This window comes from Oryctolagus cuniculus, chromosome 8 (genome assembly GCF_051225735.1).
Source record: "Oryctolagus cuniculus isolate XC-2025 breed Fujian yellow rabbit chromosome 8, ASM5122573v1, whole genome shotgun sequence".
Classification (NCBI taxonomy): domain Eukaryota; kingdom Metazoa; phylum Chordata; class Mammalia; order Lagomorpha; family Leporidae; genus Oryctolagus; species Oryctolagus cuniculus.
In genome coordinates, this window is record NC_142874.1 from 64,863,607 (window position 1) to 64,879,961 (window position 16,355).

The 16,355-nt window shown below is 37.9% G+C and overlaps 1 long non-coding RNA gene across 11 annotated transcripts in view; it reads right to left on the reverse strand.

Annotated features, from left to right (window-relative positions):
• LOC138843425 (uncharacterized) overlaps window positions 1-15,349 on the reverse strand; it is a 442,121-nt gene extending 426,772 nt beyond the window's left edge. For all 11 annotated transcript variants that reach the window (XR_016211954.1, XR_016211957.1, XR_016211953.1 and 8 more), the window contains exon 1: window positions 15,171-15,349. This is a non-coding gene — a long non-coding RNA (uncharacterized LOC138843425). The remainder of the gene's footprint in view (window positions 1-15,170) is intronic.
• Between the last annotated feature and the right edge of the window lie 1,006 nt (window positions 15,350-16,355).

Genomic DNA, 16,355 nt, shown 5'->3' on the forward strand with positions numbered 1-16,355 from the left:
GCAGCAGAGGATGGCCCAAGTCCTTAGGCCCCTGCACCCACATGGGAGACCTGGAGGAAGCTCCTGGCTTCAGATCAGCTCAGCTCCAGCTACTGTGGCCATTTGGGAAGTGAATCAGCATATGGAAGACCTCTCCATCTCTCTGTCTCTACTCCACCCTGTAACTCTATCTTTCAAATAAATAAAATACATCTTTTAAAAAAAAACTGTTTTCAAAGATTTACTTCATTTTAATGTATTAAGTGGAGGATATTCTTATGTCTCATACGATATAGTTATGTCTAAGTGCTCACAAAAGACATATCATTCTTGGATTCTTCTTTGAATTCCGTCTCATTTATATACATATATATATATTTAACATTAGAAAGTTTTACTTTTATTGAATTAAAAAGTGTTCTTTCCTTATTGTAAAAATAATCCTCCTGGTGATCTATTGAATAGTAGGGTAATAATAGTTAACAATATCATATTGTATTTTTCTAAATAGCTGAAGAAAGATTTTTGAATATTCATATACAAAGAAATCTTGAATATATGAAGCAATGTATTCTAATTATTGCAAGTTGATCATTAAAATCTATGCATATATGGAAATATTACATTGTACCCCATAAATATGTACAATTATTATTTGTCAATACAAACAAATAATAAAAAAGGAGAAGCTTAGATATTCCAGTGTTCAAGAAGCAAGTGAGGGATGTGAGATTTGACAGGGTGAATGAGATGAATCCAAATAACTGACACTAACTGGCAAAAAAGACAAAAAGGGGAGTGGCCATGATGAAGTCTATGGAAGGATTGGAAGAACAATTTTTCATAAAAGAATAAGAAATGGACACAGCAAGTATAAAAACTTTTTTAAGGAATTTTAACATAAAGAGGAGGAGAGAAATGAAATGGAAGAGGATAAGAAAAGATATTCATTTAAAAGATGAAAACTGAGTCCAGCATTGTGGCATACTGGGTTAAGCTGCCACCTATGATGCTGGCATCCCATTTGGGCACAGGCTCAAGTCTCGGCTGCTCCACTTCTGATCCATCTCCCTGCTAATGTGCCTGGAAAGCAGCAAAAGAAGACCCAAGTACTTGGACCCCTGCCACACATTCAGGAGACCTGGATGGAGTTACAGGCTCCTGGCTTCAGCCTGGCCCCGCCCTTACTATTGAAGCCATTTGGAGAGTGAACAAGTGAATGGAAGACCTCTCCTTCTCATTCTGAAATTCTGCCTTTCAAGTAAACAAGCAACTTTTTAAAAAATAAAAACTGCTAACACCATATTTATAAGTTCATGGGAATGCTACGATGTAGAAGGAAAAGTTGATGAAGAAAGCAAGAGTTGAGATAGTGCAGTGACAGAGAAAATCAGAAAATAAGTAGCAATGGAGGATCCAGTACTCAGATGAAGTATTGGCCACAGGTGAAAGCAAGAACATCTCATCTTTGTAAACTGGAGGGCAAGCAGAATATATTAGTCAAGAAGTAGCCAGATTTGATGATAAGTAGAAATGCTTCTCTGAGCATTATGTCATCAACTAGGAATAAGAACAAGATGTAAAGCATCAGAAGTTTATGAAAATAGAATAAAGAATAAAACAGCTATATCAAAGAGAAAGAAAAGGAATCTACTAAAAAAATACTGTATTGCCTAATAGGGCTAAGCATTCGAGATTTGTGGTTGTACATTTAATTTGACTTCATAAGCATAGGTGAGTATTTCCATCCAATCATATTCCGGTATTTGATTACAATCATACAATATATATCAGACTTTATTGTTAAAGCAGGGATGATTTATGAGAATTGACTCATGTAATCATGGAGGCCACAATGCCCCACTATTTTCTGTCTAAAAGTTGGGGGACCAGGAAAATTCTCAGCATAGTTTATTCTAAGAATGAGAGAGGGGTTTCTGAGCAATCTCGAAACTGTCTTTCATAGTGGCTTTATGACCCAGCCATCCCACTCCTTGCAATTTACCCAAGGAAATTAAATTGGCAAATAAAAGAGCTGTCTACACCTCAATATTTATTGCAGCTCAATTCACAATAGCTAAGACATAAAATCAAACTAAATGCCCATCAACAGAAGACTGGATAAAGAAATTATAGCATATGTACTCTATAGAATACTATATAGCAGCAAAAAAAAAAATGAAATCCACTCATTTGCAACAAAATGGAGGAATCTGGAAAACATCATGCTGAGTGAATTAAGCCAGTCCCAAAGGGACAAATATCATGTGTTCTCCCTGATCAGTAACAACTAACTGAGCACCTGAAAGGAAGCCTGTTGAATTGAAATGGACACTATGAGAAACAATGTCTTTTTTTGGTATATCTGTTCTTCTTTTTAAATTTTTTATTTAGTAAATATAAATTTTCAAAGTACAGTTAATGGATTGCAATGGCTTCCCCCCCATAATTTCCCTCCCACTCACACCCCTCCCATCTCCTGCTCCCTCTCCCATTCCATTCACATCAAGATTCATTTTCAATTATGCAGATGTCCTAAATAGCACTCTGGCCTCAGAATCAGCCCTTAAGGCATTCGGATCTGGCTGAACAGCCCATGAGCATATTTTAAGTATGGAAAGCCAAGACACCCTGGAAAAAAAAAAAAAAGGAAGACCTAAATGGAAGATCTCTGTGACTGAGATCCCAGTGGAAAGAATGGAGCCATCAAAGAAGGAGGTACCTTTCTCTGAAGGGAGGAGAGAACTTCCACTTTGACTATGACCCTGTCAGAATAAGATCGAAGTCAGTGAACTCAAAAGGCTTCCATAGCCTTGGAAACTCATGACAAGAGCCTAGGGAGATTTCTGATGCCATAAACAAGAGTGTAAAATTGTTGAGTCAACAACAGGAGTCACTGTGTACTTACTTCTCATGTGGGATCTGTCTTTAGTGTCTTGTACAATGTGAAGTAATGCTATAACTAATACTGAACCAGTATTTTACACTTTGAGAAACAATGTCTTGATCAGCCCTTGTACTGAATGCTGAGGAACAACTTACTATTTTATTCCTTTTAGTATTTTTTTTGTTCTACTTAATATCATTGGTTGAACTCTGTAATTAACACACAATTATTCTTAGGCATTTAAATTTAACTGAAAAGTGATCCCTGTTAAATATAAGAATGGGAATAAGAGAAGGAGGAGATGTACAGTTTGGCACATGCTCACTTGGACTTACCCCTAATGGTAGAGCTAGAAACTTGCCAGGGGATTCCAATTCAATCCCATCAAGGTGGCATGTACCAATGCCATCTCACTAGTTAAAGTGATCAATTTAGGTTCATAATTGATCAAAAAGATAGGATTAAGTATCAAAGGGATTATATAAATAAGACCAGTGTCTGCAAATAATTGATATAATTAAAAAGGAGAGAATGATCCTACATGGGAAACAGGATACACAGCAGACTCATAGAATTGCAAATGCCCTAAATAGCACTCTGGCCTCAGAATCAGCCCTTAAGGCCTTCAGATCTGGCTAAAAAGACCATGAGAGTTTCTCAGGCATGGAAAGCCAAGACATTGTGGCAAAAAAAAAAAAAAATGACCTAAATGAAAGATTAGTGAGTGAGATCCCAGCAGAAAGAACAGGCCATCAAAGAAGGAGGTACCTTTCTCTGAAGGGAGGAGAGAACTTCCACTTTGAGTATGGCCTTGTCTAAATAAGATCAGAGTTGGCGAACTCAAGAGGCTTCCATAGCCTTGGCAACTCATGACAAGAGCCTCGGGTGATTACTGACACTATAAACAAGAGTGTCAATTGTTAAGTCAACAACAGGAGTCACTGTGCACTTACTCCGCATGTAGGAGCTCTGTCCTTAATGTGTTGTACTATGTGAATTAACGGTAAAACTACTACTCCAACAGTACTCTATACTCTGTGTGTCTGTGTGGGTGCAGTCTGTTGAAATCTTTACTTAGTATATACTAAATTGATCTTCTGTATATAAAGATAATTCAAAATGAATCTTGATGAAGAATGGGATGGGAGAGGGAGCGGGAAATGGGAGGGTTTGTGGGTGAGAGGGAGGTTATGGGGGGAATTGCCGCTATAATTCAAAAGTTGTACTTTGGAAATTTATATTTATTAAATAAAAGTTGAAAAAAAAAGAATGAGAGAGGGGATGTGGGTATGAGTCCCAGGCCCAAAAGCCTGGAGAACCAGGAGCCCTGATATCTGAGAGTAGCAGAGAATGAATATCCTCAACTTTAGAGGAGCTCTTCCTCTGCCTTTTTATTCTACTCTGGCCCTCATTGATGATATAACCTCCATCCCCGCTGGTAAGTGTGATCTTTAGTCTATCAATTAAAATTCTAATCTCACGTAGAAGTACCATCTCTCTCTCTCTCACACACACACACACATACACACACACACATACACACACACCCAGAAATAATGCTTAATAGCTACCTAGGTATCTCTTAGCCTAGTCAAGTTGAACATAAAATTAATCACCACAGGTGTGACACTGGAAGTGGGTGATGAGGAGGCCACTATCACAAAATTAAGAAAGTGATTATCATCAAACTATCGGCAGGAACTACAGCAGATAGTATCTCAGCCAGCGCTAAGTCTTCACTAAATAATAAATTTGCCATATTGGTATAGAAGTGGTTAATTTACATAATACACTATGATTAAACCATTAATGTGTTGAAAAAAGGTTCTCTATTTTTATATTTTATCTTTATTAGCTAAAAGTATGTCTACTACCTAATAACTACGTAATAGATGCCTGCTAAGGAACACTGTACTCACCATAGTGCCTGTATACTACTTTTTTCCCTTGGCCTAAGATCAACTTAGCAGGACTAATATGAAAGGGCAGAAGTAATCCACATATTACAGACAAACCAAGACACACAGATGCCTCAGAAAGGCTTGAAATTTTGTTTAATTTTAATGTTTATTTATATATGTTCACCTACAGGATAAGTGGAGAGAGAGAGAGGGAGAGAGAGAATCTTCCATTTATTGGTTTATACCCCTAAACACCAGGCCCAAGCCAGGAGCCAGGAACTCCTTCCTAGTCTCTCATATGGGTGAGAGGAACCAAAATACTTAAGGCATTATCTTCTACCTACAGAAATGCATCAACAGGAATCTGGATCAGAAGCAGGTTAGTGCAGACTCATACCAGCACTCTGATATGTGATGCAGGTGTTCAAATGCTGGCTTAACCCACTGTGCCAAATGCCAGCCCTTGGTGGTGTTTTCAAAACAACTATGTGAATATTTAACAACCATTTAGAAGACAGGACATTGCAATCACCATGGTGTTCTCTGCTTTCTGTTGAAAATGTGGGCAGCTTTCTCAACTGCCCCTTGTCATTCAACCCAGGTCCCAAATTTTCATATCCCACACAAAAAATTTAAGTCCATCTGGTGACTAAATCATCTTATCTTCTAGAATTACTTGGATTCATTATTCAACTATGCCTTTTGCAATCTCACCTCCCACTTCAAGTAGCTTATAAATACACTCCATTCAACCCCATAGCATGCATGTTCTTACAAGGCCAGTGATGTTTTATTACCTCTCGTAGAATAGCATTCTGGACCCTTCCTGCTTAGTCAGTTTCTTAAAGAGATTCAGTTCTGTCTTCTTGTTTGGGACCAAAAGAACCAGTGCAATATTAAGGGGGAAAGGCATGCCAACAGCTGCAAGAGGGACCAATCTGCAAAATCACTAAAATGTAACAGGAATAAGTGTTCAAATTTTAAATTCTTCCTTTCACAAGTTCACAATGCCCTCAAGTAAACATTTTGCTCTACTGCAGACCCAGCTGTACTGAATATTTTTAATGAACATTTGCAGTTGAAGGCAGCTAAAAGTCTGTTGCAATCATCTGAAATTCCAAAAACTGAAAGATGGAGGTGTATTGAAGTTCAATATTTATATGGATTAAAGTTTAAATTCTTTGCTCCCCAACAAGTTTTCTGGTTTGCCATTTAAAAAATGAAGTTAAAGAGAAGCGAGCCATCATATTAATAGCAATTATATCTGAACTTAGGTTCAATGACTTGCTCTAGTCACGCAATAAATGACAGACCTGGTATTAAACCCCAGGAAACCTGGCTCAGAACCTGCCTTCTTAACTACTAGCACTATCTTTGTTTTTTTCCCCAAAAATATTGATACCAGTTTGGCAGACAAAAGTAAAATAGCTAATAAAATTTTCTTTACACAATTTGCTCCAAATAGACATTCAATTTCTCTCCAGCTCCACTAAATACAGCTAAACAACTATTTAAAGGACATTGGTTTTACCAGGTGCCAGATTACTAGCATCCCTGAGGCATACACATGTTCTGCATCTGGGTGGACTGTGGTGGTAGACTGCATTGTTCTCAGTTCTACATCTTTCCTTGTTTCTACCCTTAGCCATGGATTTTGCTGTTCCTCTTGAAGATGGGAAGTATACTTGCCAGTCTTTCCCATGAGCTAGGACAGGCGATTTGCTTTACCAACAAGCAAAGACTTGAGATGCACTTAGGCAGCTGGATTTGTTCTCTGACCTTTGCCACAGCGTGCAAAGAACATGTCTTGAGTTGTGCACTTATTTCACAAGAATGACAGACATCTGGAGCCAACCTGAAGCTCACCTCCAGCTTTTGCCAAGCCCAGCTTCAATCTGCTGAGCCCCAGCAGAAGTAAGACATAATTGCCATTGTTGCCTGTCACTGAATTTCAGAATCACTTTTTTATCAGCACCAATTTGGCCAAAGTGAACCAATAGTCTGTTTAAGACCCATGAAGCCTTAATCTCATTCTGCTACCTTCAGACTCTGGCCCATGCCTGATAAAGTGACCAGGAAAGTCTAATCACAATAATTATAATTAGTAATGATAAAAAATAACAATCTTTTCATTATGCTTTGAAGGTAAAAAGACTATTTTTTTAATTTATATAAAATTCTACTTCCTTATTGTGAAACAGAAAAGAAAATATAAGGAGTAGGTGGTTAGCCTAGTAAAGATACCTGCATCCCACCTTGTAGTGCTTGGGTTCAATTCTAGGCTCCACCTCCAGACTCCAGCTTCCTGTCATACAGACCCTGGCATGCAGCAGTGAGAGCAAAAGTTGGAGACCTGGACTGTGTTTCCCAACTCTTGGGTCTAAGCACAGCCCAGCCCAAGCTAGCCATTGCAAGCATCTGGGCAGTGAACCAGCCAATGGGAGTGATCTCTCTCCCTCACTCTCTCTCCACTCCCCTGCATGTTTTTTTTTTTTCCTGTCTCTCTGCCTCTAAAATAATGTTTTTAAAAGAAAATATAAAGAGGAAATAAAAATGAGAGTGGAAGAGCTTTGTTGCTTTCTTTCTTTTTAAAGATTATACTTTAGTAGCACAAAGGAAAATGAGAAAAAGAAAAGAAAACTCTTAGGAATGGGATTTTTCACCCTTCATCAGGGGTGGTAGTTTAAATAAAAATATGTGAAACTGCATAGAGGACCCAGAGCAGCAGAAAACCAGTTCCTGGAACCAGCAGAAGGGGAGTAGAGCCAGCCATGCAGCACCTACCGGTACTCCCAGAAGACTCATCTACTAGAACCAGAGAAGGTTCTACTCACAAGTGGGGAAAGCTGGTAACAGTTTCTTATGCTAACATATTAGTGCTTTGAGTTTGTAGTTGCCAGCATTTCAACATGGAACTTGGGAAGCATTTTTCTATAGGAGTGATTTTCTTTTATTGTGACTAAGTTTACAGTGTAAGTGCTACATTTAGTTATTTGTTTCACGCTAATTTTTTTTAGGCTCTGTATTATGGTAAGTGATAAGAATAAAAATATGAAAATGGCTAGAAGAACATAAATATAGCATAGTTCTGGTGAAAAAATGAAAGAATGACTTAAAAATCACTTTTCAAAATATATTATCATTATAAATAAGGATCTGTGTTGTTCTATACTTTTATCTGCCAACGAAACATGTAAGGAGCTTGAGAGTTAAAAATAGATGTATGGGCTAATTTTTAAAGGAAAACTGCAATGAGATTACTACTTGGAGTGAGTGGGTCAAAATTGTAGTCTATACGAGTATGATAAATCAGTCAGAAGTGACTTTATTCCAACTGGCTAGTATTACAACAAATGTAGCCAGTAGCTTTAATAGGTGCTTAGCTGAAAAGAAGATAGTTTGCTGTTTTAGATGCCTGATGACAATTCAGGAATATGAATTTGAACTACAGCTCCATCTTCAATTAAACACGGTCTATGTTGGAACTATTTTCAGAACTATTTCAAGCATATTTTAGATTTTAAAAAAGGATAATTTACACCATAGAAGTGTGGAAAGCTAGACTGAAAAGCCATATATAGAAAATCAGAAAAGATTTCCAAATGCCTAACAGCTTGTTGAACTGGGAGGATTCTACTGGGATAAAGTGAGAGACTTTACTGTCATGCCCATAAATCCTGTCCAAGGATAGAGCTTATCTTATTAGATCAAAGTGTGAATTAATTGACTCTTTCCACATAACAGGATCTATTTCAGAGCTTGAACACCAGTTTATGTGAAAATGAGAGAGAACAGCAGAGTAAGATATAAAGGACTTAAAAGCAGTAATAGTATTCACACCAACTGAGTAATGGCAAATTAAACACAAGATGTTCCATCTTAGTTTTGAAATTGATGACGCTGAGGATGTCATAAAGAAGGGGTCTGAGAGACTATAAATGTGGTGTTAAGAGAAATTAATTACTGTACTTTTGAATTTTAAAAGTGAAGAGGAATAGAAGTGGGTTATTTAATGAACAATCATATTTGATACTAAGATTTTAGGAATTAGAAATGATACAAAGTTTGAAAGATTATATTTTATTCAAAGATTACTTTTAATAAAGTCATCTTTACTTTATTTTAAGGGGCCAACACTGTGGTGTAACAGGTAAGGCTGCCATCTGTGGTGCCAGCATCCCATATGGACGCTGGTTTGAGTCTCGGCTGCTCCACTTCCAATCCAGCTCTCTGCCTTGGCCTAGGAAAACAGAATATGCTCCAAGCCCTTGGGCCCTTGAACCCATGTGGGAGACCCGAAAGAAGCTCCTGGCTTCAGATCAGCCCAGCTCCAGCCGTTGCTTCCATTTGGGGAGTGAACCAGCAGATGGAAGACCTCTTTTTCTTTCTCTCTCTCTCTCTCTCTCTCTCTCCCTCTCCGTCTCCCTCTCCCTCTCTCCCTCTGCCTCTGTGCAACTCTACCTCTCAAATAAATAAATCTTTAAAAAAATTATTGAAACACTATACCCTTAATTATCCCTATTACTGCACATAGGAATGTTCTCATAAATACATTAACATAGAGATGGATGATTCCACTTATTTTACCAGATCTGCTAGATTTTATTTGAATAATGAATGGTGTACCTATGATGGATATATAGAATTCCTGTGCAAATAGAGAAGTAAAATAAACATTTCCATTTTTTGTAAAAGTGTTAGAGATTTAAGAAGGCCTATCTAAGTCTTCAGTGTAATTATTCTCCTACTGGCGACTTTGAGATATCGGTGTTGGACTATAATTTCTCAACAGGAAAACATATTTCTATCAGCTTTTTGAGCCAAACATATAAACTTTTGATTAAAATTTGGCTTTCCTATTTTCTTTGAGGCACATAAAAAGATAAATATGAACCTAGGCAAAATTTTAGGTATCAAAGAATAATTAACTGGCATTTGTGTAAGTTTTCATCTTTCCTTTTGCAAATAGACACCCCTGAGTGTGTAAAGTTTATTATATTTCAACTCAGGGAAAGCTAGTTTCTGTATCTGTAAATGAATTTGTCTTGCCATCTGTACAGATAAAATGGACATTCAAAAAATAATCAATTGAGAATAATTATTTAAATGGACTATGGTGGACTCATTTGTTCTATGTAGAAGAGGTTGAATTTATAAACTTATGCAAAAAATGAGTTTATTAATACATGCAGAAAAATACATGGGTGAGGAATGATTTATAATGTTAATTAAAACAAGTACACAAAATTCATGATTTAAGTCAGTGGTTACTCATCCAATCCTACACATACTAGTTGAAAACTTACCAAGTGTCCAACACAGTACTTGAGTTTTCAAATCAGTGCATTTTAAAACTGTTTCTCAGGATCAAAATAGGCATAGTAGCATTGTGCCTATATATGATTTTGGGTTATCTGAATTCTTTTCTCATAGCCTATGATAGTTCTAAAACAAGTAAATATTTAACCATAATGGTAAAAAAATGAGTTTAAAGCACACGATCTCAGGGATGACTTGCAGAGCTAATATCCTGGGCATTGATAAATAAGAGGATAAATAAATTTACAAAATCAAGCTGTAAGTATAGTACAGAATTTATTTTCATATGTAAAATGTGGGAAATTGATTTAAGAAGAAAGTTTTTAAGAAAACTTAGTAAGTGGTAGAAAATCATTTCCAGCATGTGCCACATTGGATGACCGTATCCTTTCTACACAATGAAATGCAAATGAAATGCACATTTGAGAAGCTGATAAGAGCTGCCACTGAGTCAGAGACTCAGAAATGGAAATCCCGGGAAAACGATCGGGGGAGTTCTCCCCTCCATGACAGCAGCCACCAGCCACGACAGAATGTCCTTCAAAGCCTTTAGGGAATTGGGACAGTGTGTGTGTGTGTGTGTGTGTGTGTGTGTGTGTGTGAGAGAGAGAGAGAGAGAGAGAGAGAGAGAGAGAGAAAGGAAGAGCGCGAGAGAGAGAGTTCTTTTCTCTATGAAGCTGCTTCAATTTCAGAAGTGCTTTAGCATTCAGGTGAGACTCGACTGAAATCACTTTTGAGGGCACCAAGCTCTTCATGAAACAACTCTAGAGTTCTGAAAGCCAAAGTTATCTTCCATGTCAAGTGAGAATAAAAAAAAGCTAACTTTTTATTAGAGCTCAGTTCTGATCGTATGCCAGTTATCTGAATGCTTTGCTCTGCTTTATAGGATAAATAAAAATTCCATAAAAAAATAGCCTGCCAAATAATCCATTATCTTTGCTGTTGTGAAGGTCACAAACATTCCCCCCCAAAAGCTTAATAGTATCTCCACTTTGTGTTACAATAAGACTTACAACAATGTGCCCATCAAGTCCAAAGTATGCCATGAAATAAAGGATCTTAAGTGGTATCCCTCAAAATTGAGTTGTCAGTATTTGTTATTCTAGCAGTAGCTGTAGAAATAGTGACACTAATTATTGAACTACAGATAGATAAATGCATTCTTCATGGTGTTCAAAAGCACTTTGGGAGCAAAGTCACAATCCAGAATCCCTTCTGTGCACCTGCGCCTGCTTTTCAAGGCACTTTCACTGTTCTTGAAGCACCACCTGACACTAACAAGTCCCGTTTTTTTTTTTCAAAACCAGAGACGACTTGAAATAGAATTGAGAAATTCACATGCTGCCCAACTTTATTTACCAGGGTGGTTATTATGTTAGTAACTTAGGCTCATGTAAACGACTTTGGCGTTTCCAGGTGGCACATACACAGAGATCCCAGCTCTTTCTCAAATGTATTACTTAGAAATTTCTTTTGTTCTCTTCCAGCAAAGAAGCACTTACATATAGTCTTGTGCAGGAGGCTCTGAAAACACTCCAGTCACAAAGACATTGTTATTTTCTCGTGACAGAAGTCCAACTTCAGAACACACTGTAAATCCCTCTTCCTAAGAAAGGGAATGGAGGGCAGGTGCTGTGCAGAGTAGGCTAGGCCTCTGCTTGTGGCACCAGCATACCATGTTGGTGCCATTTGTGTCCTGGCTGCTCCTCTTCTAATTCAGCTCTCTGCTGTGGCCTGGGAAAGTAGTGGAAGATGGCTCAAGTGCTTGGGCTCCTGCACCATCGTGGGGACCCAGAAGAAGCTCCTGGCTTTGGATTGGCCTAGCTCCAGCTGTTGCAGCCTTTTGGGGAGTGAATCAGTGGATAGAAACCTCTTTCTGTCTGTAACTCTCCTTCTCAAGTAAATAAATATTTTTTTTAAAAGTAAGGGCTTAGAGAACTCAGATGAAGCAGTTCCAAAATTCCAGACAGTGCCAGGAGTCTAGTCTTCATAAAAATGCAAGACATGAGGAAAGAGGCTCAAATTTTAAAGGACTTATTTGGATTAGTTATAATTTCAAGACATTAATTGTTAAGAAAACTGGGAAAACTTACCAAGAAAGTAACTGAATTTTTAATTTTAAATATAGAACTGAGATGGAACAAAGATGAAATGAAATCTTCCACTGAAATGCCTCTTCCAATGTTGTGACTTTATGCATTTTCTTCATTGTTCTCATCTCATCTAGCTTTCACTTGTATTTCAAATTTAACTCTCCCAACCTTTTTTGCCTCTTTAGATCAAATGAATTTTATTTCTGAATCACTATGGCCAATAGTTTCCACATCAAAAGAAACCTCTCATGTTTTCATGTGGTGCCTGCCAATAGTTACAAAGTCACAGATGGCAGGGCACTTGACAAATTGTGAAGTGTTCTTCTGTTTTGCTTTCTTTTGTCCCCTTATAGACAATTCTTCCAACTTTTTGTAACATCCAGATTCTTCATTTTTCTTCATTTTGTTGTCGCAATCAATATTAAGGATTAATAGCACCTTAAGAGAGCATTGCTTAGAATACGCTGAAAAGAACATTAGCTCCTTGATATATTAATAGGACTTTCTTGACCAAAGATTTCCATGGTCAAATATATTCCAAGAATGCTGTGGCAAACATCAATTTAGGCACTTGGAGCTTTAACACCTTGGTACGCATTCTGATTCACCAGAAGAGAGCTATGGCAGATAACATTTCCCAAACTTAAACAGGATCTTTGTTGTTGTTGTTTTCCATTGGAACAACTTGGGAGGATCTGGAGTTCATTGGAAGAGACTCGGAGAAATCCCACAAAAGAAACCTGAGGCTTTACCAGTTTCTGTGGTTATTAAAGCTGACACTATGGACATGCATCCCAGAGTCCCTAACTCAGCCTCCTGACTCATTCTCCATATACGCCTTAAATTGACCCATAAGGCTGAAGTAATAAAAAAATGGGCAAAATTCAGGTGCAAATACAACTTTTCTGAGAAAGTTTTGGTCTAGGGTAAATAGATTAGGCAGCTTTGAATTTCAGATGCATTGTTTACATTTAACTCTAAACATACCTCAGAGGTCAGTGCTGTGGCATAGTGGGTGAAGCCACCACCTGCAGTGCCAGCATCCTATATGGAAGCTGCTCCACTTCCATTCAGCTCTCTGCTATGACCTGGGAAAGCAGTAGAAGATGACCCAAGTGTTTGAGCCCCTGCACCCACGTAGGAGACCCAGAAAGAAGCTCCTGGCTCCTGGCTTTGGATCAGCACAGTTCTGGCCATTGCGGCCCTCTGGGGAGTGAACAGCAGATAGAAGACCTCTCTCTCGCCGGCGCCACAGCTCAATAGGCTAATCCTCTGCCTGCAGCGTCGGCACACCGGGTTCTAGTCCTGGTCGGGGCGCCGGATTCTGTCCCGGTTGCCCCTCTTCCAGGCCAGCTCTCTGCTGTGGCCAGGGAGTGCAGTGGAGGATGGCCCAAGTACTTGGGCCCTGCACCCCATGGGAGACCAGGAGAAGCACCTGGCTCCTGCCATCGGATCAGCGCCGTGCGCCAGCTGCAGCGCACCGGCCATGGCGGCCATTGGAGGGTGAACCAATGGCAAAGGAAGACCTTTCTCTCTGTCTCTCTCTCTCACTGTCCACTCTGCCTGTCAAAAAATAAAAAAATGAAAAATAAAAAAAGAAGACCTCTCTCTCTGTCTCTGCCTCTCTGTAACTCAGCCTTTCAAATAAATAAATTTTTTTAAAAACTTACCTTAGTGCTGTCTTTCCATATTAAAATTAATTTTACTCAATATAAGAAATTCAAGAATCATTTGTTTAATTCTTATTACATCCAAAGAATTGTTCAAAAGTGCCATAAACATTTGATAGAATTTTTAGGTATGAAAATATTCGATGATACAAACTATTTTACAGGTGCAACACATTTTATTAAAAATTAACCCAAGAAGAACTTGTTAAATCAATATCTAAATCAAATCAACTGGGGACTCTGTTTTACAAAGAAGTGAAATGGGATGTTTATTTCTCGTGTGGCTTATTTCCATGAAAGGTGACAACTTCTTGTTTGTGTATATTTTTCTTATCTAATGACCACAATGTCCACCCAAATAAGACTTACAGAGCTTCATTCTCCTTGAGCATGGGAACACCAAAAATATTACACACTTTAAAAGGAACTTGAGTTCTTCAGATCACACACACAAAAAAAGCAAAACAAAACAAAACCAAAACCAAATCTCCAGCTCTATCTTGGAGGCCATATGTAGAATATGAACAAAATGTTTCTAGAAAAGTTTGCTTTATGCCTTTCAACAATGGTCAAAGTCCCACAGAACTGCTGCCTCTCTATATTAATTAGCCTGAGGAAATTGATGCAGCCTCCAGCTGTGCCTCATTTATAATCTGAAAGACACTAATAACTTTTTTGTTTGCATATAAGATACTTTGTTAAACATAAAAAAAAAAGACTCCTGATTTGCAGAATGCAAGGAAGCACAATCTTCTGTGGTACTTGTGAAATAAAGCATCAAGTGAATGCAGAAAACGCCAGCAGCCATAAATTAAAAGAGCAGAGGTAAGAAAGGGAGTGCCAAGTAGAGAACTTCGGGCGGTTATTATCATATAGATTGGTCTTAAAGTCAAATAAAAAAATTGCCAAGGAAGGATACAATTTTCACCAGGAGGACAGAGTGATATGAAAGGACTAAATTACTAGAAGATTCAGTTCTGTTACTGTAGTTCTATTGCTAAATCTACCAAAGAGAATTTGAGATCCTTTATGCCGGGACTGTGATGAAGTACTTGGTAAATTAAATGTTATTAAATTTCAAGTGCATCATTTTCATCCAATTGTGTCTGGAAGATATTTTAATATGTTATGCATATGAAAGATATATAAAAATGTATGGGTAAGCATTCACATTGGAAGCACTGTTCTGGTAAACACATTTGCTTCAATTTTTATAACTGAAAAGACTCAGCTGGATCACTAATGTTTTGAACCAGAGAAACATATTTCATCTACAGAACTCTGTACTTTTTAAACATTATCATTAATCCTCAGAACATACCTGTCACTGCAGGGAGGTCTGGGACTAGGTGCTCCTCTCCTAACAAGGAAAAAATTCTCAGATACAGGATCCGGAATCAGAGACTTAAATCTCAGAAAATCCTGAAATTCTAGCAGTAGCTGTAAAGTTTTAACACACTCAAGCCTTTTAAGCCAAAGAAATCCCAGAGTGCACCTGAACTTACCTTTGAGAGGAAAGAAACTGTGCACCTGAGGGGGGTGTAATATAAATTCTCACACATGAGATTTTGCCCTTCTATTAAACCACACCAAGAAACATGGGTTACAATAGTATCCCCAACAGATGTCAAAAGTACAAATTGGTAAAGGATTTTGTCGAGACCTATATTTTTGTGTGTTTTTTAATTTGGACTTTTTCTTTCACACTAGTGACTTACCTTTAAAATAACCTAATGCCCATTAGGTGTGAGAATATGTGATGCAAGTCAAGTCTTCCAGCTGAGAGGTCTTTGATTAAGTCTCCTTTTCAGATCGTCCCTGTCCGTGGTAGGACCACATTATTTGAATGACAGTCACAGGTGTGAAGGAAGGAAACCCAGTCCAGAAATGTGGGTCAATATATTTCCCAACCGCTCAGAAACAACTGATATTGGAGGCATCTGGGGAAGATATATTTCCAAAGTTGTGCTGTGATAATAGTCACAGTTCCTCTTTATTTACAGCTGAAGAAATGCTGTTTATGATTGTGTGCCAAGAGTTGGAATGTAATGATGGAAAAGATAAAAAAGTTTCCTCTGTCCTTGAAGAGCTCATGGTTAGGACACACTGATTTCATATTTTACACCTTTGACACAATGATTCTAAGTATTTCTAAGACTTTCTTTCCCAATATGCTACCATATTCATGTTTTATGATGAATACGTAGTCTTGGCTATTGGAGATTCTCAGACTGGAGAATCATTTTTGACTAATTGATTTGTCCATTTATTCATGCATTGTTTCATTCAGCAGATGTATTTTGAGTTATTTCTATGGGTTGGTCAATATGCTACATGCTAGCAATATAGTTAAAAAGCAAAGCCCTGTCCTCAGGAATTCCATAGGGTGCCAATAATCAATCATATATATAAGCAAATATTCATTCACCAACTAATACATGCCAGGCATTATGCTATATCTTGGGATATAGCAGTGACCATGACAAAGAGGATCTTTGTTATGATC